Raw genomic sequence first — 27,099 nt, forward strand, 5'->3', positions numbered from 1 at the left:
ACCTTAACCCACCCTTAAACCTACCCATGTCACCAAACCTGTCCATAACCCAACTTCTATCCCAACTCAAAAGCACCACAAGTGTTCTCAAATACATTATAAACACAGTAAGTACATTGTATTTATTTTTTGATGCAAGTACATAGTTGTTAACGACACTTAATATAAAGTGGGACCTTAAATTCTAAGCGATGTTGATGTTATTTAGAATTTACTAAAAAGAGAAGTTTAGCAGAACGTTAATGCTGCTCTTTTCCAATTAATTTCACATATTGAAAGTGAATGTTGACCTGTGGTTGTAAAAGGTCAAAAATGATATGAAAGCACCATAAAGGTAGTCGTTGAGGAAACATTTACAAAAATTTGAATGATAATCCTCTAATAGGTCACAGATAAATATAATTATCACATAACGACACACAAGGTTTAAAGTCTAAGCTATGAAAACTGTATGATGATTTCTTTAACACAAAAAAGAAAGGTTTACTACTATGTTCATGTTGCTCCTCATCATATAGTTTCAATCCTTATTCCATAGAAGTTACTGGTGACCAGGGGTTGTTAAAATCTAAAATACAATATTTTAAACCTAAAATAAATACTAACATTTAAGCTCTGTCTTTATGATAACCATCTAATACTTCACTTACAAATCATGTCATGGCACATTAGTTTTAAAGCCAATGATGCTAAACATCATTGGTTCCAATTTGTTTCATATGTGATCACAATATGCCAAAACTGAATATTCAAATTATACAGATGAGAATTAAGAGCTCTGGCAGAGGAGAAGATTATCAGTAAATGAAAAAAAGTTCCTAAAAATAGCTATATTACAACATCAGAGGACTTTGGAATTTATTTGAGTGCTTTGATGATGCTTTTATGGTGCTTTTGTCATTTTTTGGAGCTTGACAGAATTTGGCCACCATCTACTTTCATTTTATGCAAAAACAGCATTGTAAACAGTACGAGGAAAACAAAGAAAGAAAATAGCACAGGTTTTAAACAATATTTATTTATGACTTAAATACCCAGACGGTTATGGCGTGAGCATGACAACGAACATGTTTAAAAGCCTTGTTGAGACTATCAACAAGAAAATGAACTTAAACATCTCTCTAAACCCTGACAGGTCAATGTAAAGAAGGAAAGGGGATTAAGCGATGTGGTCCAGCACTTGCACAGTAAACCTAGGGCTAATCTTGCCTTTAAAGCCAGAATCTCCTGACCCCTAAGACTTCAAACTACCACTAAGAGAAAAACACCACAGGAGTCTTTTCAGGTGAGCGGGTGGCCGGGCTGTACACCCACACCAACACAAACACACATTACCATATCAATAGACATCCACTGTCTCTTTTTCAACATAGGAAGCTCCTTAGTATAATAACACACCAGTGATTGACATATGCAGTAATGGACACGGTAAAGTTAGTGTATAGTGTGTGTGTGTGTGTGTGTGTGTGTGTGCGTGCGTGCGTGTGTGCGTGTGTGTGTGTGTGTGTGTGTGTGTGTGTGTGTGTGTGTGTGTGTGTGTTTGTACAATTTATTTTCGCTAAATATTCAATATTGTGAATTAAATTTCATTAGTCTCTTGTTACAGTTATCAAACAGTTGGACAACAAGCAGGCCATTTTCACGGGCCAATGACTCCCATTGAAATGGTATATATATATATATATATATATATATATATATATATATATATATATATATATATATATTATATATTATATATATTATTTCTTTTATTTCGGCTAGAATAAAAGCAGTTATTAATTTTTTAAAAGCCAATTTAGGGACAAAATTACTAGCCCCTTTAAGTTATATTTTTTCCTCATAGTCTACAGAACAAAACATCATTATACAATAACTTGCCTAATTACTCTATCCTGCAAAGTTACCCTAATTAACCTAGTTAAGCCTTTATATGTCACTTTAATCTGTAAAGAAGTGTCTTGAAAAATATCTATTAAAATATTATTTACTGTCATCATGAAAAATATAAAAGAAATCAGTTATTAGAGATGAGTTATTAAAACTATTATGTTTAGAAATGAGTTGAAATAATCTTCTCTTTGTTAATATATATATATTAGCGCTGTCAAAATTAACGCGTTAACGCATGCGATTAATTTGAAATAATTAACGCGTTAAAAAAAATTAACGCAATTAACGCAGTCTTATTTTTTATTTTTATTTTTTTTTTCCTGTTGTGGCCAGGGCAGATGCCCGCAAGTTTCCCGCTGTTTCGACGTACTTTTTGGGCCGGGCTGATCATCTTCTTATGATCTGATCGGCCCATAAAACACTCAGCAGACTGTCATGTCTTTCTGCCTCAATGATTGACGGTGCTGCGAGCTGTCACGCTCTGAAAGTAGGATGTTTCTTTTCCGGACAGAGCACCTGTGTGATATATTCTGCAGCCCATTGGTTCTTTTCTTTATTGACATTGGGCTGACCCAATCACAATCTTCCATGTTGGGCTCTGTGTAAAGTAGGTGTGTATTCGTCAGAATATGCAAGAGTCACGCCTGTTCCTCACGCGCGGGTCCGCCCCGCGGGTGAGCAGTAGCGGGGCACAGATCAATATATTCCTGTCTATTCTATCTAGTTACCTATCTGTCCTTATACATATACTTTTTTTTAAACTTTTAATCTGCACCACGGCCGCGACAACTTCCTCCTGCTGTTTCCTGAACCTGCAAGTCTTTATTTTACAAATTATAAAGAGTGTCTGCTTCTCAATTTCTATGAGGGGTGTCATTCATGTATTTTAAGATGCACTCGGTCAGAAGACAAGCGCAAGAGATATCATGACAGTGTTTTTGATCGTCAGCATGATGTAGGCTTATAGTGACAATAATATTTATACAATATGGTTATTATAATGATATTTATACATGATCAAACTAGTGTGCAACTTAAGCAACTTTTTTTTACATTTATTTTTGTAGTTCTGCCCAAACAAATATTTGTTGCATTTTTTAAATGTTTAAGTTCATTTGATTAACAATGTAAAAGCTGTTAGCTACGTTTGATGTTTTATTGTTGAGTTAAACATGTTTTTTAAGGGTCTCTGATACATTGCTTTTATTATTTATCTTTATTTTATTAATCAACATTAACTGTGTGCGTCAGCAGGCAGTTTTTGTTATGCTCATTATTTTCTAGGCCACCTCAAAACACACAGGCACCCACATTTCCAGTGTGGATTATAATTTTATTTTAATAATAAACAAAAAAAAATGTAGTTTTTTAATTTGTCAACTCTCGTTATTTCCTATATATGGCTTTTGTGCTTTTATAGAATGGGAGTGGGTAAACCTATTCAAGGGCATGCACAGATTTTCAATACTTTATAATTATTTATATAATTTTCCATATTTGCAATATCTGTATTTTGGCATTTTTTTGCAGTCCACTTAGAATCCAACATGGAAATCAGTGTTTTCTTTATTGTCATTGATTGTTTTGAAATTCAAATGGCATTACCATGCCTGTGTTTTTATTTCTGTAATAAATATGGCTGTCAAGCCAGGATCTTGATGGTTTATTGTGGGTATGTTGTTTACATGAAGAAATCTGTTACAAGTAAACAAAAAATTCTTATAATGAATTATATTTTGAATTTAAATAGTATTTGTCTTGCGTTTACATTCATTTTACACTCGAATAGCCAAAATTACAAGTTTCCGTCTTTAAATGCGATTAATCGCGGTTAATTTTTTTTAAGAAGTGCGATTAATTAGTAAATTTTTTTAATCGATTGACAGCACTAATATATATATATATATATATATATATATATATATATATATATATATATATATATATATATATATATATATATATATAGTTGAAGTCAGAATTACTTTTATTAATTGTTTATTTTATTTTATTTATATTTCCCAGATGATGTTTAACAGAGCAGAAAAATTTTCGTATTATGTTTGATAATATTTTTTCTTCCAAAGAAAGTCTTATTTGTTTTATTTTGGCTAGTTGCCTTGTTAACTTGCCCAGTTATCCTAATGATTTAAATGTCTTTAAATTTCACTTTAAGCTGTAGAGAATGGTCTTGAAAAAATGTCTAGTAAAATATGATTTACTGTCATCATGGCAAAGATAAAATAAATCAGTTATTAGAAATGAGTTATTAAAACTATTATGTTTAGAAATGTGTTAAGAAAATCTTCTCTCAGTAAAACAGAAATTGGGGGAAAAAACAATATGGCTAATAATTCTGACTGTAACTGTTTTGGTAATGACAGTTTCAAGACACCTCTTGTATGGAGGATGGAGTCATCAATTCTTGAGAATTTTGTGGGTCTCGTCTATGAACTTGGATCTTTAGTTGTATTTCTCTTTTAGATTTAGGTCTAGTCATCTGTTAGGCCATTCCAGCAGCTTTATTTTATTCTGAAACAAATTAAGTTTCCTAGGCTGTGTTTGAGATCAATATCTTGCTGAAATGTCGATTCTATATTCATCTTCACCATATGTCAATGTAGATTATAATGTAGCAACTCATATTAATTTACACTGATGAGGGGCTTGATTGCTGAATAACTACTGAGAGATTTCGGCAGCTGACTGGGCTTTCCAAGCTATTTTTACACCTTCCTTTCTTCATGTAGTCAATACTTTTACGTGTGTTTTTTCATTTTAGTACTCAAAGTTTAATTAAATTTGTGTAATTTTATGTGTAATATTTGTAATAATTTGAATTTTTTATTGTCTTGTGGAATAAAAACACTTTAATTCAGCAAAGTTCATTATTGATTAAAAATTAATTATTCATTAATTATTTATAAATAAAATAATTAATTGATTTATTTCTAATTTAAGTACATTTAAATAGTATATAGGCATTTATTAAAATGTTTTATTTCAAAAGTCATCTCTATTAAGTTATTGTAATACAATGGCAAACATTTCTCTACTATTATGCAAAATTGAATTTCCTCATACGTGCTGACATATATCATTATCATCAAGATAAGAGGGATCTTAAGAAAAAAATGGTTTAGTTGAGCCAAGGCAGGTTGGCTTTTTAAAGACTTCATGGTTCAAAGTGTCAACCTTCGGGCACATAAAAAGACATAACCCTTCAGTAGAGCGTCAAAGTTTCTCAAAGCCTGCCAGTTCAGGGTATTGGTTTGATTGAAAATAATACGCCATTCCATCTTTCAAAGATGTACTTTTCCTAAAGCATCGCTGATTGCCCTGTGTCCATTACTAGGAGAGATTATGATAATATTCCACATTGTGCTCTGTGTGATGCAGGGGAAATTCAATACTCAAAAGGTTAATGCAATCAATTAGGATGACAAAGGGGTAAAGTAAAACCCTCCTGCTCGCTGAGAAAGGAGCAAGGACAGGGAAAAGAGAAAAAGGTATTGAAAGCTTGAATAGATCTGCCAGGAGAGAAGAGGCACTCCAAATATGTGAGAAAGAGGTGAAAACGACTGTTGTCTATTCTATATGAGCTCTTCAAAGCGCCGCTGCTCTTGTGTCACACAAATGCAGACACACACAAGACAGATAAAGATTAAAGCGGAGCTCTCGCTGAACACTCAATAGCTACACCCTTTCCTTAGCCCGTTTCACGTTATACACATTATTTTAAAAAGTAGAAGTAGAACATGCACTACTAAAACAAAATTTATCACATAAAGAAGTTTGTTCACTGTAAAAAAACAAATAAATTCAATATTACAGTAAAATAAAACTGGAAGCTATGGTTAAAGGTCCCCTGAAATTCGTAAAAAAAAAAAAAAAAAAAACTATAGAAATATATAGTTATATATATAAATATGATAGTCTTAAGCCCCATTTACACGGGGCTTCAGCGTCAACGCTTGACAGAGGGTGTGTCTGAAGTTGGGGTTGACGCGATCGTCATAGCAGCCTCGGCCAGTGAAATTAATCAGCAATCGGCTACTGTCTGAGCTGGCGTATTTGCATACAGCGATCTGATTGGCTGACACTTCCGTCTGTGCTTGAAAAGTTGAGAAAGTCCCAACTTCTGCAGTGAGCAACACCACTGAAGAGGAACCAACGGATCCAGAATGCAATTCGGCAAAGCCTGACGTCACTCATTCAAAGTGAATAGGAAGCGTTGAAGCTGACGCCCCATGTAAACGGGGATATGTATACACTACCCGACAAAAGTCTTGTCGTCAATCTCAGTTGTAGGAGCAATAAATAATAACTTGACTTCTAGTTGATCATTTGGAAAAGAAGGTAGATTTTGTCCATCTGTTGAACTGCATCCCAATCATCACAAATACTGCAGAAGATCTATTGGAACCTGCATGGACTCAAGATCCTCCCAGAAATTAGTCAAGTTTGGTGAAGGAAAAACCATGGTTTGGAGTTACATTTAGTATGGGGGGTATGCGAGATCTGCAGAGTGGTTGGCAACATCAAACGCCTGAGGTATCAAGACATTTGTACCCATTACATTACAAACCACAGGACAGGGCAAATTCTTCAGCAGGATAGCGCTCCTTCTTATACTTCAGCCTCTGCATCAAAGTTCCTGAAAGCAAAGAAGGTTAATGTGCTCCAGGATTGGCCAGCCCAGTAACCAGACTGGGGTAAGGTGAAAGAGGATGCATTGAAGATGAATCCGAATAGTCTTGATGAACTCTGGAAGTCCTGCAAGAATGCTTTCTTTGCCATTCCAGATGACTTTATTAATAAGTTATGTGAGTCATTGCAGTGATGTGTGGATGTAGTCATCCAAGCTCATGGGAGTCATACACAATATTAAGACCTTACTGTCTTAAATAAATAATTAAAAATCAAGGCATGATCATATTTTATTTTGGTAAAATAAGTGTGATTTAGAGGGCTTTGCCTCTAAGCCACTTCTGATACCAAATGACCAACTAGAAGTCAAGTTATTATTTGTTGTTTCTAAAACTTGGAAAGGTGACAAGTCTTTTGTCAGGTAGTGTACGCTAGTATGCTCCAAAAAGTGACAAAATACACATTTTATATTTGATAATCCAAAGCTTACAGTTTCTCACTTCTACCAACTCATACTTCAACTTCTCATCAACCAATCAAATGCTCTCTAGTGTCTGACATGTCCCACCTCCTACTAGATGTCTCATTTGCTTTTCATTTAATGCTCAACCACTCTCACTGGCAGATCGGTCATAACACAAAACACTACTGGCTGTTTGTTTTAAAGGGTTTTTAAGTAAATTAGTCCCACTGTTTCTTCATGTTCAGTTTAGTTTAGTTTATGATTCACTTCACAGAACCTTTAAATAGTTGCAAGTGCAAACATTTGTTATGATTTACTGCAATTTATTAATTTACACGAATGTTTTGAAGAACTAGGATCTACCCATCATACCTCTGTTACACAAAAACACAACAATAAAGATGTAGTTATGAGAATGTTATGATGAACCAATTTTTACAAAACAACTTTTCCCACAAGCAGAGGTTCTTACTAATGTTTAGAAGGCATTCAGTATCATTCACACAACTGCTATACACCTACACTCAAAAAAATAACAAATTTTACTTGTTTAAACTACTTATTTAAAATGAGCTGAAACAACACAATTCTTGAGATTTCATTAGGACAACTTAACTTTTTTATGTTCAATCCACATAAATTTGTTAAAAGTGTTAAGTTAACTTAATTGATTTGTGTTGGAACAACATGAATGATTTGTGTGGAACCCTGCAGTTTTTACAGTGTAAATTGTTACAAACATTCAATTAAAGTAACCCAATAAACATCACTAATTAAAATTAGATTTCATAAAAATATAATGTACAACATTGATGAGAAAAATCTAAAAAGGAACCACAGTAGTCAACAACAAAAAAAAAACCATAAAAAGAAAAGTGACATGCAGAGAATCCTGGAAAAGTCTGTTTATGGTTATTCACGGTATGTTACTGTTAACCAGTTTACAAAATTTAAGCATTTTAGCAGTTTTTTCAAGTTGAAATCATTGCCATTTTTAAAAGTGTTGGGTTATCAACTATAAAACAACAGATACACTGGTAAATGTGCTTCATAAATCCAGCCGAAATTACCTTGAGAGCAGCTGGTTCAAAGTAATTACAAAAAGGGCTATATATTCCACTTCCTTAAGCTTTCTCCAGCTTTCATGTTTTGGGTTTAATATTTCAATTTCATCTGCACTGAGCATTCACAGCTTGAATATTAACAATAATAAAACTGCGCTGAAATTAAAAAGACAATCCCTTCTCTTCAAGAGGGAGACAATGGCCTTTATTATTTAGATAGATGCTACACCGCCGCACAACACAAAGGATTCCCATCATTGCAGATAAATGGATAAAGTTAGATAGCAGTATTGAGCTGTACAACTATTGTGATAATCCATATTACCTTTTCAGTCCTCAGCACAGTCTATCAGGGAGAGACGGTGATAATTACATCTTAGCAACCGTCTGTTCTGATAAAAAAGGCACAGAGTGGCACTGTAACGTCGCTCTATTGAGAGACGCCGCGATGCCTAATTTCCCACCCAGCGCAGAGAGGAATTACATAAAGAGAGAGAGAGAGTGAGAGAGACGGCTGTAATCCAGCGCATCCGGGAAGAAGCAAACTTCAACCACACCTGTTTACACCAGGCCCAAATGCAACAGATGAATTCTGCACAATAATGCTCATTATATCTGTTTGCAGTCGTCACGCTTTTTTGTAATACCACGATTGACATAAGGATTTGTCAAGAGGCAACTTTCCAAGAATTATTACCCAAGGAGATTTCTCTAAACCAAAATCGCAAGTAAAGCAACAGTGAAAGAAAAAAACTATTTCTAGGCATTTCTTTAATTTTCTTCAATATACTTTTAACAAGTGAAATCAACGAATGACCGGGTTGATATAATTTTGAATTATAGGTGAAACAATGTTTGTTTAAGGAATTTGAAGGTACAAACAGATCATCTTTACTATTATTAGATGCTTTCTTAACTGCTGTTTTCTCATCACAATATTTGCATATTTATTTTGTTAATTAGAGGAATGCACAACTTCATATAATCATCTAAAGTGGATGTTTCACTAAAAGCATTGTGTGTGTGTGTGTGTGTGTGTGTGTGTGTGTGTGTGTGTGTGTGTGTGTGTATTTGACATGCTTTTTAAAATTTGTACTAAATTTTTTTTTACAGTGCATTGTGTTCTGCGTCCTGACTGGCTGTAGAACTTGGTCAATCAGTCTCCTTCATGTCTCCTGTACAGTACAGAAGTGGGTTTAGCTTGCCAAATTATACATAAATCGTCGATCATTAGCAGTGTGGGTTCCAACAAGGATGCAAAAAGGGTTGTAACTGTTTGCAGCGAGACCACCTTAAGGGGTGACACACCGGATGCAACGTGCCACGCAGCGACATGCATTTTACAATTGTAAATATAGGTTTAAATCAGGGCACTCACACCTACGATGCAAGTCAGGCTGTCTGTGGTGCCCAGCTACGACCATCTGAAGTGTCATCTAAATAATTTCATTTGAAATAAAATGGGGATATTTGCTTCCGATGGGTGTTACTTCCAACTGTCATGTGCATGGCGCATCTGGTATGCAACCCCCTTAAGGATGGAGTCTGCTATAGTTTTGTGGATCAGTTACTGCAGGAAAATTATCCACACAAAAGCTAAAAAGCTTTATGAACCTTTTGCTAACAGCAATGAAGGTTTGTGCCTGACAACAGGTTTTGATCTTTGGTTTCATTCTATAATACTGGACATTTTTTCTATGAAGGTTTAAACTTTGAGAGTGTTTAAACAGGAGAGAAAAGTGTGAAAATGTTAATGCTTGTCTGAGAAAAGTGTATAAAGTGTGTAGTGAGGGGTTGTACCGCCTTAAAACATCCATAATAATTGAAAAAATAAAGCTGACTACTTTGCGGATTTCGCCTATCGTGGGTTATTTTTAGAACGTAACTCCTTATACATGGCAATAATGAGGGACCACTGTATATAACAAATATATACCAATATAACACCAAACAAGTGTAATTACAAATAAATGCTCTGCTAATTTTATTTATTTATACAGTTTTTATTTACTTTTCAATGTTTATATTTCAACTAACACAATGTGTTAACGAAAAGTGCCACCTTAATGACTTCTTTCTTGTGATAATTAATCATTAAATGAAAAATTTTGCATTGGCAAGTCTTAACTTCAGAAAGAGCCGTCTAGTATGAGAGGTAACCAAGGCCTTCCACCAACATGCTAAAAAATTTGACTTTTTATAAGCGCAACTGCTGTAATTTGACCTACATCGCACTTCCCTGTTGCACCATTTTGGGGGCCAGTGGACGAACCACTGAGACAAAAAGCCCAATAGGCTTTGAAGTTCCAGGGCTTCTGAAAGGCAAGAGACCACAGTCTCAAAAGATGTGGCGGCCCGGAGGCCCCGGTTCAAAAGAAAAACAATTACTTTGAGCGCGAGTGGAACGCGATGCTCCTGTCTTGGCTTCCTGCAGCCCTAGTGGCGGAGAGGCATTGGGGGGTGATTTGAGGAGGTGGCGGATTTGATGGATGGGCTGGAGGGAAAGTCTATTCACATGGAGATGTTACATCATAAATATTTACACAGGGCTGCCGTTTCCATGTAGCCTCTTCTTGTTTTGACACACTGGAAAAAATTCAAAGGCCAAAAAAAGAAGAATTTGAGGGGGGAAAAAGAAAGAAAAAAAGCACAAAAGAGGTGATGGCTTTTTTGTTATCGCAGTTTGGAGTGATACACCAAAGGAAAGCAAACTGACAGTCCAACTTGTTAACTCAGCAGATAACACGCCATCTAAAAAGTCAGTTTAATACATCAATGTCTGTAATTACTTAAATAAGAGAGAATAGTCTCCGCAATCTGTCACTGCACTGCATTTGACCCAAGTGATCTCTGAAAGCAGCCCAGTTCGGCGGTCTAGCGAGAGGGAGCCTGCTTTTTGTTGTCTTAAAAACAGCTCATCCAATTCTTCACAGCAAGCGCAATTAAAAGCCTCCCAACTCCCCGCAGAAGGCCTGAACCAACAAAAACAAATTTGGCAGTTTAATTTTCTTCCCACTGTTTGAGAGGGAATCCATTCGGGGAGGCTTCTGCGCTGCACCCGCCTGGTCTCTGGGAGCTTTTCGGGAAGGGAAAAGGCATGCAAGGCCCCATGTTGGAGCCAGTTTGGCTGATTAGCCGAATTAAATATATCAAAACCCAATTAAGCTAACTATACTCCAGCCATTCAGGTTGCAATGAGGAGAGAATTGGGTCATGATGCTGGGGCTGCTTGGCTTGGCACACTGTCCTATGTCTGAATGCGAAGAGGGACTCCTAAAGCATCTGGCTTATTAGGCTGAGATGCAGAAAAACAATGCTTGAACTTGATTGCAGGCCTTGGTATGACAGAATACATATATATTATCAAACGGCAGTAACGTGTCAGACAGTGTGCTACTGTTTAATCTACAGTATATGGGAGCTTCCTCTATAGAGAACTTTGTTGAATCATGAAAGGGATCCTTTGTTGACACAGCACACTACCTGGCGCCAGAAAATAAATAAATTAATCAATAAAAATTAATATTTCATAACTAATAGGGATGTCCAGATCTGATCACATGGTTTCAGGTGTTACTCATTACAGTTAAAGGACTCAAATATTACTATTATTATTATAAATATATTATTTTTTTGCACATCTACAGCATAGACAACATTTTTTTATTTTTTTCCCCCAATTTCTGTTTAACGGAGAGAAGATTTTTTTCAATGCATTTCTAAACATAATACTTTTAATAACAAATTTCTAATAACTGATTTGTTTTATCTTTGCCATGATGACAGCAAATAAGATTTTATTGGAAAATTTTCAAGACACTTCTATTTAGCCTAAAGTCAAATTTAAAGGTTTAACTTAATTAGGTTAACTAGGCAGGATGGTTTTTTTTTTTTTAGACAATTAAAAAAATTGCTTAAAGGGGCTAATAATTTTGACCTTAAAATGGTGTTTAAAAAATAAAAACTGCTTTTATTCTTGCGGAAATAAAACAAATAATACTTTCACTAGAAGAAAAAATATTATGACATACTGTGAAAATGTCCTTGCTCTGTTAAACACAATTTGGGAAATATTTTTAAAAAAGAATAAAAAAATTTAAAGGGGCGCGAATAATTCGGCTGACTTCAACTGTATGCAGTGGCACAGAGTTAGACCTCTTTTATCACACAGAAACAGCATCACTTGCAGCATTACATCACTTTGTTAAAGAGATGCTATTGGTTAAATGCCGGCAAAGTAGAACACAGAAGCAGCTTGAAGTGTAAAGCATGAGTATGTCTGTGGTCTGGCAGCATCAACTGTATTATAAAGTGGACAACACCAACATTGGCATAGCAAACTGTTAGATGTGTAAACTTGGAATTGCTTGAGGTGGAAAGGAAAAGGCTACATTTAACACAACAAACCTGATAAGGTACCTCAAAAACAAACACCCGGAACAATACAGCGAGTTTACCCAGTCAACCCAACTGAAGACGAGTCAGTTCACGCTGCAGGAGAGTTTGAAGAGGAAAGAAAAAATGCCCCTTGACAACGTGAAGGCACAGGACATCACAGCCAAGATAGCACAAATGATCGCAACGAGTGACCTGCCATTCGCCTTTGTAGAGAATCCTAGATTTCTTATGCTTTTGGAGCATGTAGAACCTTGATTAGATTTTTATTTAGCTTAATGTTTTATAGAAGTATCTGATCGGCTTTCAGTATCGGTAGATACTCAAAATCAACTCGAGAGCAGAAAAAAAAACCTGATCGGGACATCCTTAACTCTATTTTGATCTCCAATTTATCTGTTATTTACTTTTTCCACTTAGTGTAATTGGATATAGTGTATTTTTGGCTTTTCCGATAATTTCCTTAAAGTTACAGTGCTTAAATTATTTTGTTAAGTGTCACATAATATGAAGTGAATATCAAGTATATCACTATAACAAGTTTTTAAAAGGCAAATAGAACTATTTAATGAATAAGTATAACTGGTAATCAATTACGTTTAAAATTTATTAACATATGTACAAAATATGTATTATTTAACCAATTAAACCTTTAAAAACTAAAGCTAAAAAACACATTAAAAGTAAATATTAGATCTTTTTTCAAAAAAAATTCACAATATAAAATTTATTAGAAATATAACAATCACATTTAAAATGTATTGTACATTTGATTAATTAAATATCAAAATAAAATTAAATAAAAATTAATTTTGTACTTTTAGTCTGACTCACAGTTACCTGTCAGCATAGTCAGACTCTGTTATCGTCACAGCAAAAACGAGACTTAAAAAGCCCGTAAAGAACAAAGACGTTTGAATCGGAGAACATCTCTTCCACATATCGCCTGACACAAAGAGCATGATCTGTGTTGTTCCCTCTCCATTCCCTGCCCAGCCATGCATGACTGCCGGTGGCTGCCGAGACATTGTTTAGACATAGTTTGCCCGTGATTGATGCTGCAAGTGTGTATTTGGCCCAGCGCTGAAAGACACTGGCAGGACAAAGGGGTGTTGGTTTCTGTGAGCCGCGTATCATGGTCAGGCCAGCACCCCCTGGACATGAGGACGACCCCGAGACTGACACGAGACAACGCTCGACATCACTCCTATGCGCTGACTCAGGAGCCACGGGCAAAGCCATGCGAAACACTGTCATTCATCCCACTGAGCAGATCCTCGCGCTCTTAACTTTGTCCGTAAACTTCCATGAGCTGTGTTAATCATGTGTGGCATCTTATGTTCATGGAGATGGCAGCTGTCAAGGGCTAAATATGATGATAATGGAAAACCTTGTGCTGAGCTGCATGCACTTTTAACAAACGCTGCAAACTTAACATTGACATAGCTGGCAAGAAATCACCTTGAAATCTAAAAATGGAACATTAACGTTGTGCTGCCATTTAATCACTCGATGTGTGGCTTTATAGTCTGTGACGTACAAAAGACCTCTACGCTAGTTACTGAAAGCCAGCGTTTATAGTTTATAAAGTTTTAAATATGACTTTTTTTTTGTGCAACACTTTATTTTAAGGTGTCCTTGTTACACATGTACTTAATTAATTATGAATATTAACATGCAAATAAACATAAAATTAACCCACATTCTAACAGTGACCTTAAATACATGTACTGTAATAACATTCAGTCCTTAAATTAATCGTTATACTGGACATTTTAAGATGAAGTGTAACCACTGTAACAACAAAAATCCACTGCTTCACTTTAAAAGGCACTTATTAAGACTGAATTCATAGGGTGAATTCCTTTTGGATGGGCCTTTTGGAGCTTCAAAAACGTTAGATTGTAGAATATCTGATAGATTGTAGAGAGATCATGTAATGCTCATGACAGAAGTAATGACATTTTAGGGGAATAGATCATTAAAAAAATATATTACCATATTAATTTAGTAATTAATTACAGTAATAGTGTTTTCTAATGACAATAAATGCAGCCTAATGAGTATGAGACACTGTAGAAAAATACAATGAAATCCTTAGCATCAAACATTTGGAAAATTATTTTAAGTTATCTTGCAATTAATCAAGATTAAATTTCGATTTTGGCCTTCAGTTGTTTAAAAAATAAAATAAAATAATTAAGATAAAAGATTAGTGTCACATACCCCCAAAGACGAGCACAAATGTTTCTCCACAAAGCCCAAATTCATGTGAAACTCGGCATGTATAGTTGAAGTCAGAATTATTAGCCCCCCACTGATTTTTTATTTCTTTTCTAAATATTTTCCTAAATGTTGTTTGACAATGCAAATTTTCACAGTATGTCAGGTTTTTTTTTTTTTTTTTTGTAGAAAGCCTTATTTGTTTTATTTTAGATGGAATAAAATCAATTTCTAATAAAAAAAAAAAAAAACACATTTTAAGGTTGAAATTATTAGCCCCTTTAAGCTATATATATTTTTTGATAGTCTACAAAACAAACCATCGATATACAATAACTTGCCTAATTACCCTAACCTGCCTAGTTAACCTAATTAACCTAGTTAACCCTTTAAATGTCACTTTAATCTGTATAGAAGTATCTTGAAAAATATCTAGTAAAATATTATTTACTGTCATCCTGGGAAAGATAAAATAAATCAGTTATTAGAAATGACTTGTTAAAACTTTTATGTTTAGAAATGTGTTGAAAAAATCTACTCTCCATTAAACATAAATTTGGGGAAAAAATAACAGGGGGGCTAATAATTCAGGGGGGCAAATAATTCTGACTTCAACTGTACGTGGTTTACGGAAGTCTATTAGATGCATTCATGTTTGTTAAAGTGTGAAAGTGAACTGTGTATGCGTTTAAAGATGAACAGAACAATATTTACAACACTTACGTTTGTTGTATATAATAAATGAACAAAGAGTTGAGAATGAAAATGCATGTGTAACAGTAAATTGCATCCGTGTGGCTCTTAAAGTGACAGCAGGCTATATTCCTGCAGCAGACTCATTATTAATCAAGTTTTGGTCATATGGCCCACTCGTAATTGTTTTAAATAATTGTGACCGCAATAATAGTTGTTCAAAAGATAAGTAATTATGATTTTTTTTTCCCTATAATCAAGCAGCACTAAGTAGTCGTATGATTATTGAGTACTATTTATTTATTTATATATTTATTTTTACTTTCTTTTTTGGCAATTTCAAGAGCCTGAGATGTTTTTAGTTTATTGACATAAATTGAACAGAAACTTTTTTTAGCCTAAAGCCCCTTAGAAAGAAAAAAAGCACAAGCAAATTTATAAACGAATAAAAACATTGTCCACGTGCATCTTTTGTGGGTAACAACAGTACATAATCAATCAACGCAAATGCTTCCCCTACCTCGCTTTCTCAAACAGAAGTCTTCACAGGCTTACTTCATCTGTAAAGAGAGAAAGAGAGAGAAAAAACACTTTAGTAAATAAAAATCCAAGCGTCTGTTACATTACATAAAACACTCCATTAATACTTCTATATCCACACAGAGCTGTCTAAATGTAAAGATATGTCATCCTTTTAACATTCTGGGCGCAAAAACCCAAGGCTGACTGAACAAAAGGCTCTCAAACGGCCCCCGTCGTGACCCATTGCGTACAAACAGAAAGCTACTGTATGGTGGCGCAGTTGGTGGGGACTGACAGGTGACAGAAACCCACCACAAACCCCGCTCGCATTACTCATCCCAGCCCAGGAGAGCAGGTGTGCCATCAGTTAGCTAGTTTTTCACAAATATTCTAACACGGCTTGCGATGATAATTTACTTAGAATCAGTAATCCTAAAATCTGATTGAGGGAGGATTTTATTAGCCACTATGACCTTGGCCGGCGTGCATTAACCAAGGCCAGCACAACACTCATATTACAGTGGGCAGTAAAGCCAAGCCAACTGTGACCACTTTCTTCTGATTCCTCTGTAAGCAAACATCCATGATGAGATGGCTGGTGATATATGTGGTTTGAACAGCACAGCCTAACCGAGCGTGGATGAGAAAGTGAGATAAGCATTGTTTAACACTATAAGATGAGCACACAGCAGGAGAATTCATAGTTATTCCAACTTTAAAAATCAAAAGGTGTTGAATTTGAACTTGACTTTATTCATTTAATGATTGTGTTGTTTTTGTGCCACTAGGGGCACCAGTCACAACTTTAAAAATGTCTTTAAAGCAATAGTTCACACAAATTAAAATGACCATGAGTGGTGATTACTTATTTAATTTGATTACTCACCACTTGTGCAGTTTTAGTTTCATTCTTCTGTTGTACAAAAAAGAAGATACTTTGAAGAATGATTGTTGCTTTGCACAATTAAGCTCCATAGAAGGAAAAATGAAAAACAACCTATTGAAGTCAATGGGTGCCTGCTACCAGTATTAAAACAACACTTTTAAGCAGATGAAGGGTGAGTAGAGTGAGATAGCATGATTTACATAAGGCTTTTTTAAAAAAATAGTTTTTAAAAAGGTATAATATATAAACCAAACCAACCAACTAGAAATCGCAACAATAAAATCTTTAATTTGAAAGCAGTATATCAACATCACACAAAAATACAAAGGAGATTATGGAGACAGAATTACAATCCCATAAGTGAATATAGTGATATAGTGATATAGCATATAGTAAATAACCGATAAAATAAATAAATAAATAATAAATAAATAATGCTTATTTACCAAAAAAAGATATGATAATGCCTTGATTTTAAATTGATTAGGACAATAAGGTCTGACTTTGCTTAGACAAAATTCTTGTCACTTAACAGAAATAATGTAAAGTATAGAATATGAAGTCATGGTGCAATGGAAAATAAATTAATATTGCGTATGACTCCCATGAGCTTGGAGGACTGCATCCATACATCTCTGCAATGACTCAAATAACTTACTAATAAAGTCATCTGGAATGGCACTGAAAGCATTCTTGCAGGACTCCCACAGTTCATCAAGATTCTTTGGATTCATCTTCAATTCCTCCTCCTTCATTTTACCCCAGGCATGCTCAATAATGTTCATGTCTGGTGACTGGGCTGGCCAATCCTGGAGCACATTGACAAGAACTTTGATGTAGAGGCTAAAGTATAAGAAAGAGCGCTATCCAGCTGAAGAATTTGCCCTCTCCTGACGTTTTTAATGTAATGGGCAGCACAAATGTCTTGATACCTCAGACTGTAGGTGTTGCCAACCACTCTGCAGATCTGTCGTATGTTCCCAAACTGAATGTAACACCAAACCATGATTTTTTTTTCACCAGGCTGGACTGATTTCTGCGAGAATCCTGGGTTCATGCGGGTTCCACTTCCAATAGGTCTTCTGCAGTATTAGCGGTGATTGGGATGAAGTTCAAGACATGATTCATTGGAAAAATCGAGCTTCTGCCACTTTTCCAAATGATCAACTAGAAGTCAAGGTATTATTTATTGCTCTTACAACTGGGATTGACGACAAGACTTTTGTCAGGTAGTGTACTATGCTTAAAGGAAGTGGGCAAAATTTAGCATGTTTTATGCGACTCTCTATTGGTGGAACTTTATTGTGGAGCATTATGGGCAATGTAGTTCATCAATTTGAATTCTGCAATTAAATGTAATATTTTAAACATATATGAAAAGATGTGTTCAACAACATCATGAGATCCGATGGAGGTCTTGACAGACCAATTTTTGCGTTCAACTATTGTGGCAAACAGGTTTTCAAAAACTGCTATCAGTCAAAGCTCTAACTAAAAACTCCAAGTGTTGTCATGTGAACTGGCTGGGATGCTCAAACAAACAAAGCAAAGTTTTGACAGCTTGTTAATACTCTCTTTGTAAACACTATTTATAGCTGTCTCTGATGCATATTATGAGAAGACGGAAAAATTACTTTGATACTGAAATAAATTCTTTACTTTAAACAATCTTATTAATTTATTCATTTTCTTAATTCCTTCTTGATTCTTTTCTTTTTTAATTAGGGGTCATCACAGTGGAATGAACCGCCAATCATCAATCATCGCCAATGATCAGTCATGATGACTGATGACTCATCCTGCACAACCCAGGTTTATACCCAATCAGATCATCTTAAATGATAAAGCTCCTCCCCTAGACCATCTGCAACCAGCTACTCATTAGCAAATCATGGCTCATTGTTCAGTGACTTAACTAAAGCCTTTTTGCCAATGGAAGTGCCCATTGACAAATCCTGCCTAAACTTCTCAAGAAAACTAGGCTCATCAAGCAATGTCATGGGGTCTTTAAGTCCATCCAACTTTTAATACACACACACACTAGAAAACAAGCCCAAATGAGAGACTGTGGCGACTCGCAAAGTTTCCTAACCTTGAGAGCACAAGCAAGCGAAAAAGTAATAATAATTCTAACCTGATCTTCCTACTTATTTTATATCTCCCCTCAGCAACCTAACTTCTACTCGGCAACAGTGCAGTTATTAATTCATGAGGCACTAATTAGTTCTTTGTTTAATTTTGTGTTAAACAGACTGACCGGAATGATAACGACTCGCGCTGTAGCGCTCTGGTCCCACGCCGCCCCTGTTTGCTACAACAAGGGAGCATCGTGCGACTAGCATGATGAACCCAATTCCCTTCTAAGTTGCACTTCATTAAGTCAAAATGTGACAAGGAGCTTAGAGGAGGAACTGGCAGATCTGATCGTACATAACAATGCAGGCCCCGTAAGTTTGGGATGAGGGGGAGCCGTGCATTCCAGCATCCATGTTGCTAATTTTCTATTTTTAACCCGTAGGGGCTGCCTTTCATTTTCCTTTAATTGTTTTTGTTGGGAGCTGCAGTGTCCTCTCTTTAAATTGCCGCTCCTATCAACTCCCCAGATCAAACCCCTGTGCAACATCTCTGGCGCAGAGTAAACAACAGGCTTGCCCTTTTGCATCAAGTGGCGCGGGCGGAATGTGCCGGTAAATAGGTGACTTTAATAACACGTTTGGCGCAGCGCACACGTCATACGCATGCCAGTGATACCATATGAAAGACCGAAAAAAGAAAATGTTGCATTTTGTGCCTTTGGATCTCGAGAATCCTGCTGAGAAGGAAACAGAACAAAAGCCGGCCTAAAACTGGGAGGAATGCGACTGTTTTCCAACCTCCCCATATTTCACATTCTTCACCAATGCGACGAGAACACAAACATAATAGAGAGGCTAATCAAGTGCATGTTTGAGATTTATGATGATCCACTGATCGCGTTTGCCAAGATTTTTCTCTCTCTCTCTCTCGCAAATGCATGAGAAAGTGTGGTATTCCTCATTCTTGCTAATATAGGAGACACACCTATACCCCATCTGGGTGCAGTTATGTAACCTGTGATATAATACATGCTTGATCTTTTCATTCTGTCCAAATTGTGTGTGTCGTATATCATTCAAAGCTCTTAAGTTAAAGAATTCACATATTTAAAAAGAAAAAAAAACATATATCATTCTAAAGTTGCATTAAATCTGAGTTTATTTCCAAAATCTACACTCTAAAAAAATTGTTTCCAAATTTGGGTAAAATTGCTAGATTTCCTTTGTTTATTAATTTAATTTCTTAACCCAACCTTAACACAGTGGTTAAGTTTGCATATATTTGACCTAAATTATTTCTTTTTAACGTGTTATGACTTTTGTCATTGCATATTGCCTTCTAAGTAAGCAACTTATTCACTATGGGACTTCTTTAAGTGAAACAACCAGCTCTAATTTGACCTCTGCATGAAAACCATAAGATTATATACATCATTCAAAAATAAAAAATGTTTTACAACACTTCATATATATTATAGGTGGGCATAGATTTTTTTTTTAATCTCGAAATTAATCTAGATTAATCTAGATTAAAATGGCTCATTTGAATTCTGCCGAAAGCATTTAGAGTATGTGTGCAACCCAAATAATAAGTCTTTGAGAAAGGGTTTCTCAAGCCAGGTGGTGCATTAGACCAGTGGCTCTGAATCTCCTGTTTCCAAAATGCATCAAAAACTGCTTGAAAAATTGTTCTACTATGATAATTGGTGATGACAATAAATGATGTTCAATAAGATGTACTTGTGTTTACTAACTGTTTATTCAGCTAAACATGAATTTTGAACTGTAGGCCGACATAAGCTCCTAACTTGCTTTTGATGTATGTATATACAGAAAATGCTTCTTCGCGAAGCCGAGTTCACAGAGCCCTGACGGTGTGTCAAACATTGAGTATGTTTACATGGGCAACAATACTTTAATACAATTTTAATATGATTAAAACAATACTCTGATTAGGAGTCTACCATGTAAACAGCGATTGTTGATTACCTTAATGCAACTAAAGTCATAACTGAACTAAACAGAAATGGAAGTAAACACCGCAGTTAAACTATTACCATCATGTAGGACTTTTCGCCATATTTTCTGACAAGATCCACACAGGCGGCTGTCAAGTAAAGGACCGCACACACACAAACACACACACACACACACATTGTGAAATGCGGAAGTGGAAATGCGTTGGCGTGCATTATTAAACTCCATAACACTCTCACCAGTCCTTACTGCTTATTTGCGTCTAATACCCCAGTTTGTCACGGTAGCATGAATGAAATCTTCAAGAGTTAATGTGAAACTGCCGAACTGCAGTTAAAGTCAGGCATCCTGCTGGTATGATTCAGAAGGGCACTTTTTGTCAGATTCCTCACCAGGAAGGTATACATCCGTGCTAAAATATCAAGGTGAAAGTCATCATAGCTTGCGTAGAATAGACCCAGCTCCCAAACCAACTTTGAAGAATAGATTTACGGCGATATTTTTTATCGCGCGATAAGAGTCTCGCGTTAACGCCGATAACAAAAATACCTACAAGACACAATGTCTACTTTTACAAACTGTAGGCAGCTGCCTTTTAAAAGAGCATCTTGATCTTAATCATCATTATGAAATGTTACAAGAGACTTATTTGGCACAGACAACTCCAATAGCAACTCTACACTGCACAAACAACACTTTATAAAGGAGACCCTAATCAAGTTTGATGTTGCCATGTTGCAAAGCTAACAGAGGCCAGCCAACAAAAACTTACATGAAGACTTTTTATTGTAGTCAAACCATGGTAAAGCCAAATCACCTATATTTTTGCTAACCATAGCTTAAGCATGATACTTACAGAAAAAAAAATGGTTCTAAAAATCAACGCAGAAGAAAGAATGGTTACTACATGGTAACTACAGTAAAACTATGGATAATATTCATAAGGGTACAAATATAGCGCTCAGAAGAACACAGAAGACTCAAGTCTGCAGTTAACAGGCTGCCCAATATAGTCAACACGATGTAACACACACAAACAAAAATATTTAACACAATCCAATGTAAAAATTAAAAAATTCTTTGCAATGTTTTCCTGTATTTATCTAAATAAAAGTTGTATTAACAATTCTGGATCAATTGTACCACTACGCCGCTTAAGTTTTTGGCTAAAACAAGGCAGAATAATTAAGCCACCTATCCACTGCAATGCTTTACAATGCCGCCTCGTAAGGAAGCGCGCTAGGTTTTGGAACAGAGCATAGATGAGATATTTACCCTCTCAAGGGTCTCCCCATTGGTTAAAGATACGATAAAAAACCAGACTTGTAATTACACTGTATAATAGGCAAGATTGGCATTTTCAAAATCATTTTCATGTGGATGGAAATGACATTGCTCTGACTATTCTGTATTCACTGGTGCAGATAAATAAACAAGGCATGAAGAAAGAGAGAGAGAGCGAGCGAGGGAGAGAGAGGGAAAAAAAACACGAAGAAAGAACGCAGAGTACAATGGCAAGCAGGTCAGTAATTAGAAAGTCTGTTTGCACAGTAATAATTTTAATATATTCATCAGGAAACAGGGCATGCTTCGCATGATAAAACGCCATCAAGGAAGATATCCCAGCACCCCCTTAACCTTTCCTGAAGACTGACAGCAGATTGCAGAGGATCTCAAAGACAAACTAGCTCTCCAATTATTGACACATACGACTGGGCTTCGTTCAGTGAGAAATTATGCAGCGGACAGTTGACACGAAAACATGACATGTGGATGCTACCTTTAGCTCGCAGGCACAGTTAACTGTCGTGGGTTAGTTAAGGAACTCAATCAAGAGCGCGCAGTACTTTTTAACATGAGGTGCGACACCTGTTAAACCAACAGAAAGTGATGAGCGCCGCACTCCTCCCAGTGCTAGAAACACAGAAACGGTCATGTACATGACACGAAGCGTTTAAAGGGAAGCAGTAACCTTGTTTGTTATTGTGCCTGGTGATGATGCTATGGAAATGATTGCAAATTGTTTAAAATCACCCTGTCACACGAGCACACACATGCACACACACAAAAAGCTGACCTTATTAAGTCATTTCACAAACAAAAAAGGTGAATGTAGTCTCGCCGTAAGATCAAATCAGGCATGAAATATACTTCCAAGCACGTGAACCAGGACAGCAAGTTCTGTTAATGTGCATCTCACACCTTGAAGAAAACATCCATTAAAGATTTGTTTTTTTTTCTTCCACAGAACTTGATTTTCTTTAAACCCCCCAGGGTCGGTGTGCATGACAAAACTCTTACATGACAGCTTCCTATCCTGAAAGCGAAGCTAGCTGCTCCCAGACGAATCCACAGAGGACCTGTAGGTTTAATAATTAAAAACAGGAACATACACATTCAAAGTAGCATACAAAACAGCTTGAGATAACAATCCTCTGTCCTCTTAGTTAGGATTTACGGCCGATCCATTGTTTCCATTTCCTGGCTGTGTTTGTAACAGTTTATAAAATTAGAAACTTGGTAACCCTTTTCTGGTGGACGCGGAGCCGGCTGGAATAAAAAGCTAATCGCTAATTACGTGATTCAGATGACATACTTCGAGAGCCATTAAAACGAGCAGCCTTTCCTCCCTGGCTTAGACCTTTTCATTCTTTACGTACTCCCCTCTGAGTTGCTATTCAGTGGCTGTGGCACAATGAAAAATCGAACATTTACTTAATAGCGCTGCTTATGCGGAGCTGACAGAGGCGAGAAGGCCCCCCTTTTTGCTGTCACTTTTGGCTGCTATTCTCCACTGCCTGCTGGAGAGAAGGACACTGGGCCGAGGGGCAGCTACCTCTGCACCCCACCCTGCCCTCCTGCCCTAATTTTTGTCGTCCATCTCTTTGAAATGCGGCGCTCACGTGGGAGCAAAGAATGGTGAGCGATGTGCAACAAGTGGCGGCACCATGGAAACCACTATTTTCCCTGCAAAATATTCCTTTCTGGCCCTTTTGAGGAGCTGTCAGTGCGCAAAGCGAGCATCACACGACCCCGGGCCCGGCCGTGACAAAGCCTATTTTCTGCCTCGTACTTGATTGATTAAAGAACTTTTTAGCAAAACCATGTAACAAGACAAAAAAAGTGACACATGGAAGAAAGGGCCGGGGGTGAGCTTCTATCACACTGTTTCCCCGGTTATATGAAAAAAAGACAGAGGGTCGGGAGGGGGGGTCGAGGTCAGCGAGAGCATGAAAAACCACCACAATTGCGATTAAGACGATCAGGAGAAAAGGCAAAGTTGTTGGGGAAGTGAGCTCATCTCGTGGCTGACTTGAAATCAAAACTGACCCCATTTACTTTATAAACACACAGACCTGCCCTTTGTTTTTCACCATGCATAATATCAATATAAAAAAAGTAGCAGAAGTTGAGGAAATGGAAAAAATGACACATGCACTTTGATTACAAAATGGAGATCCTTGAAAAGAAATGGAGTAAATGGCTGGCTTTCTCCATAACGACAATATAACTATATATATATTTAACATTTACATAATTCTAGAAGTTATGCATCATTGCGAGAATATGTTTGGGAACCTTTTAATATAATTAATTTTTTACTTATTCAATTTTTTATGAGGTTAATTTAATATTTTATATATGTATGTATATGGATGTATTTGTGTATATATGTATGTATGTTTATGTATGTATTATTATTTTTTATTTGTTTGTTAGTTGATTTTGTTTCAACTGGTTATATGTTCCTAAATCAATAAAAACTAAGCATACTATAAAAAAGAGACCTAGATATATTTAAATAGAAAATGGCAATAATAACATGGAAATTGACTATACAAAACAAAACATTACATAAAATTAAATATAATGTTATATATATATATATATATATATATATATATATATATATATATGTATATATATATATATATATATATATATATATATATATATATATATATATATATATATATACACACATTATATACAAAAATCTGCAGTTTTATAATAGATTTTATTTTATTATTTTGTGCTTTTACTTCTATTTTAAATGTCTGTAACGTAACATAAATTCGTAAATGGGTTTTTTATTATTATAACAAAGAATATTATATTTAAAATGGATGGATGGGTGGATGGATGGATGGAATGGAAACCTACACTTTAAACCTTTCTTTTCTAAATTTGGGTAAAACATGGCCAACACAGATTTCATTTCTTTATTAATTTAATTTCTTGCCCACATTTGACCCAATTTAGTTATTTTAGTGTGTTATGATTTTTGTCATTGCATACTGCCTTATATGTGAGCAACTTAATCACTATGGGACTTCTTAAAGTGAAACAACCAGCATCCAGTTTTTTTTTTTTTAAAATAGGTTTCGACGGACAGACGGGCTGACGGACAGACAGACAGACAGACGGACGGACGGACGGACGGACGGACGGACGGACGGACGGACGGACGGACGGACGGACGGACGGACGGATGGACAGACAGACAGACAGACAGACAGACAGACAGACAGACAGACAGACAGACAGACAGATAGATAGATAGATAGATAGATAGATAGATAATTTGTCTATGAAAAATTCAATAAAGTCAATGAATTATTGCTAACTACAATCAGGGCAGCCTTTAAGTTTTGAAGAATTTTTAGAATGGTGTAGTTCCCACACAAACCTGCAGGGGCTGAAGCACTAAACCTATAACTCTATAAAATCACAAATCCTTCTCCCACCAATCACTTCCATCCTGGTATGGAACAATACAATTAATTCCCAATGGACAAAATACCCTGTTTCACTCGGATATACATAAATAGCAAAATTGGTTGCGAACTGCATTTCATGTTGACTTTAATTCATTTTTTTAATCTCAGCGAGAGCAATTTGTTATACTTACGCCTTGAGAGTTAATACATCACCACATTACTGAACTTTCTTTCATTTCCACAGAGAACCTCCCTGGCACATCCGATTAGCCATGCTACCATAACTACCCACCTTCACTCTGATTCATGATCTCTGCTTCACCGCTATCAATGCCAGCGCATAATCTCCGCTAATTCCCAGAGAAATGCTTTCTGCATTAACTTTCATCAACACATCTGTATAACCTGCTCGCGTGAAGGGAGTAAAGCTCAGGATCAATATGCTACATGGAGCACATTTCATGTATCTTGTTGGCCTAAGTGACAGGCCATTTAATATGAAGTGAGGCGGATCCAGCGGCCCGGGTCTGCACCCGAGTCGGCCCGCAACATATATTCATCTCCAGAAACAAGTCAATACAACCAGTTCATCAGCACCCGATGGCTTTCATTACTTTTGCGGATCATTACGATATGAGAAACAACAAAAGGTGGGGGAAAAAATGAAAATGTTTACCTTGAAAATACGGCGGATTGCAAATGGCCTTTATTAGCTGCTATGGAACAGATATGCGCATGTAATGCTTCATCCAGCTGCCTTAATTCGGATGAAAAAGGGGATATTTACCAAGTGTGTGGGAGGGGGTGCGCTTTGGCATCATGAGTCTTGGCAGGAGAAAATTAGTATTCCAGATCTGGCCAATCTGGGCTCAAAAAAAGAGCCTTAGCAAATCCCCACGGTGGAGGTGTCAGGCGCAAAATGACAAAAATCTGCTCCTTGACAGGGAGTCATTTATATTTTAGCTCCGTTCCATTATCTTAACGAATCCATCATCAGCCAATGCAATATTAACAGCAGAAAATCAACTCATTAGATCCAGGGGGATTTAATCAAGATTGCAATCATGTATGCGGTTCCTGGAGAGTTTGATTTTTTCTTTTTTTTTTTCTTTTTGGTCCTTTCCACATAATTGGCGCATCTCAGATCTTAATAAATTATTCTCTGTCTCAGACTGATGCCATTTTTTTCCCTCCCTCTCACGCCAGGCTCACTCCGGCTCCGACTATAATATTTACAATAAACATTATTATGTCATGGGCACACTGTTTAAATGGCCTTTAGCTAACTCGGAGAGGTAATTGGCTTTTCCATTTCTCTCTCGTTTTCTTCTTAATTGCCAGATGATATTGCTAACTGTCTCCCAAGGAAAGAGGAAAAGCGGTTTGGTGGGGCTGTGCTCTTTTGCCTTTGAAAGTCTTCTGCTTATGATACGGAGCAACTCTTTGAATTGTTAATAAACGCAAATATTAGAATGTCAGGTCACAGTTTCAAACATCAGCACCAGCTTCCTTTGGTCTAGTTTTAAAAGTGGACTGA

At 36.2% G+C, this 27,099-nt stretch overlaps 1 protein-coding gene and 1 long non-coding RNA gene across 33 annotated transcripts in view; one reads left to right on the forward strand and one right to left on the reverse strand.

Annotated features, from left to right (window-relative positions):
- Positions 1-20,602, forward strand: part of LOC141380510 (uncharacterized) — a 30,728-nt gene extending 10,126 nt beyond the window's left edge. The window contains exons 2-4 of the long non-coding RNA XR_012398584.1: positions 1,136-1,285; positions 17,813-17,968; positions 18,515-20,602. This is a non-coding gene — a long non-coding RNA (uncharacterized lncRNA). The remainder of the gene's footprint in view (positions 1-1,135; positions 1,286-17,812; positions 17,969-18,514) is intronic.
- The window catches only part of casz1 (castor zinc finger 1), a 325,550-nt gene that overhangs the window by 123,392 nt on the left and 175,059 nt on the right, over positions 1-27,099 (reverse strand). For all 32 annotated transcript variants that reach the window (XM_073939087.1, XM_073939115.1, XM_073939094.1 and 29 more), the window contains one exon: positions 15,902-15,941. The gene's annotated coding sequence lies outside the window, so the exon portion shown is untranslated. The remainder of the gene's footprint in view (positions 1-15,901; positions 15,942-27,099) is intronic.

This window comes from Danio rerio, chromosome 23 (assembly GCF_049306965.1).
Source record: "Danio rerio strain Tuebingen ecotype United States chromosome 23, GRCz12tu, whole genome shotgun sequence".
Taxonomy (NCBI): domain Eukaryota; kingdom Metazoa; phylum Chordata; class Actinopteri; order Cypriniformes; family Danionidae; genus Danio; species Danio rerio.